This window comes from Theropithecus gelada, chromosome 19, assembly GCF_003255815.1.
Source record: "Theropithecus gelada isolate Dixy chromosome 19, Tgel_1.0, whole genome shotgun sequence".
Lineage (NCBI taxonomy): Eukaryota > Metazoa > Chordata > Mammalia > Primates > Cercopithecidae > Theropithecus > Theropithecus gelada.
In genome coordinates this window covers 9,384,628-9,386,960 of record NC_037687.1, presented here as the reverse complement: position 1 = coordinate 9,386,960, position 2,333 = coordinate 9,384,628, and positions in this window count along the sequence as shown.

Genomic DNA, 2,333 nt, shown 5'->3' with positions numbered 1-2,333 from the left:
GCCCAGGCTGGAGTGCAGTGGCGCGATCTCGGCTCACTGCAAGCTCCGCCTCCCGGGCTTACGCCATTCTCCTGCCTCAGCCTCCCAAGTAGCTGGGACCACAGGCGCCCGCCATCTCGCCCGGCTAGTTTTTTGTATTTTTTAGTAGAGACGGGGTTTCACCGTGTTCGCCAGAATGGTCTCGATCTCCTGACCTCGTGATCCGCCCGTCTCGGCCTCCCAAAGTGCTGGGATTACAGGCTTGAGCCACCGCGCCCGGCCTAAACTCATCCTTTTTAATGGCTGCATAGTATTCCATGGTGTATATGTGCCAAACAAAAGCAATTGTTATGCTGGTGCCCACGGCAGGCCAGAGGCCCAGACTGTCCCCTTTCCACTAGGGTGGTCGTCCAATAGACCAGGCATGGGCTGCATGGTAGCTCTTTCCAGGATTCTACAGCCTAGGGTAACAAGTCGTGCCAAGCTCTCTCTCTGCTATATCCCGAAGGTAACCACCATGCGGGTCAGCCCCCGAAGGCCATCCAGCTTCCGTCTCCCAACACTAAGTTCACTTCGTGTCTCTCATGACAGGGAGGAAACTTAGTGTTCCTTGGCGACCTGAAGGGGTACAGTGAGCTTAAGAACTTTCAAGAGCTTATCCATCAGTCAGCCCTTGTTCATCCCCGAGTGGATGTGTGGTGGTATCGTGGTGGACCTTTACTGGACAGTCTGCCCAATAACTGGAGTGGCACTTGTGCTTTAGTCCAATTGGTTATCCCTTTCACCCTGGCATTTGATCAACCAGAGGAGGAAAGATAAGACATTGTAAAGTAAGAGAAGCGCCTTATAGGTCTTTGGTCTTTCTTTTTTTTTTTGAGACGGAGTCTCGCTCTGTTGCCCAGGCTGGAGTACAGTGGCGCAATCTCCACTCACTGCAAGCTTCACCTCCCGGGTTTACTGCCATTCTCCTGCCTCAGCCTCCCGAGTAGCTGGGACTACTACAGCCTCCCGAGTAGCTGGTGTCCACGACCACGCCTAGCTAATTTTTTGTATTTTTAGTAGAGACAGGGTTTCAGCATGTTAGCCAGGATGGTCTGGATCTCCTGACCTCATGATCAGGCCACCTCGGCCTCCCAAAGTGCTGGGATTACAGGCCTGAGCCACTGCGCCCGGCCCCTTACAGGTCTTTCGACTCTTGGGGCTATTTAGATGCAACTGGAGTCCCACGGGGAATATCAGATCGATTAAAACCAGAAATCAAATAGCTGCAGGATTTGAGTCAATATTTTGGTAGGTGACAGTTAATAAAAATGTAGATTGGATTAAAAAGAAAATGAGCTGGGTGAGGTGGTGGGCGCCTGTAGTCCCAGCTACTCAGGAGGCTGAGGCAGGAGAAGGGCATGAACCCAGGAGGCAGAGCTTGCAGTGAGCCAAGATGGAGCCACTGGACTCCAGCCTGGGTGACAGAGCGAGACTCCGTCTCAAAAAATAAATAAATAAGGCCAGGCGCGGTGGCTCAAGCCTGTAATCCCAGCACTTTGGGAGGCCGAGACAGGCGGATCACGAGGTCAAGAGATCGAGACCATCCTGGCTAACACGGTGAAACCCCATCTCTACTAAAAAAATACAAAAAACTAGCCAGGTGATGTGGCAGGCGCCTGTAGTCCCAGCTACTTGGGAGGCTGAGGCAGGAGAATGGCGTAAACCGGGGAGGCAGAGCTTGCAGTGAGCTGAGATCCGGCCACTGCCCTCCAGCCTGGGCGACAGAGCAAGACTTCGTCTCAAAAAAAATAAATAAATAAATAAAAATAAAAATAAAGTAAATAAATAAATAAATAAAAAATAAAAGTGTAGATTGGATAAACTACATCTATTACAACCAACAGTGATTTATTAACTACACTAGAGATGCTGTTAAAGGAATAGCTGAGCAATTGGGGGCTACTAGCCAGATGGTTTGGGAAAATAGGATAGCCTTAGACATGATATTAGCAGAAAGAGGAGGAGTTTGCCTCATGATTAAAACTAAATATTGCGGCCAGGCGCAGTGGCTGAAGCCTGTAATCCCAGCACTTTGGGAGGCTGAGGCGGGCAGATCACGAGGTCAGGAGATCAAGACCATCCTGGCTAACTCGGTGAAACCCCGTCTCTACTAAAAATACAAATAAAATAAAATAAAATAAAAATTAGCCGGGGGTGGTGGCGGGCGCCTGCAGTCCCAGCTACTCGGGAGGCTGAGGCAGGAGAATGGCGTGAACCGGGAGGCAGAGCTTGCAGTGAGCCGAGATCGCGCCAGTGCACTCCGGCCTGGGCGACAGAGCAAGACTCCGTCTCAAAAACAAACAAACAAAGGA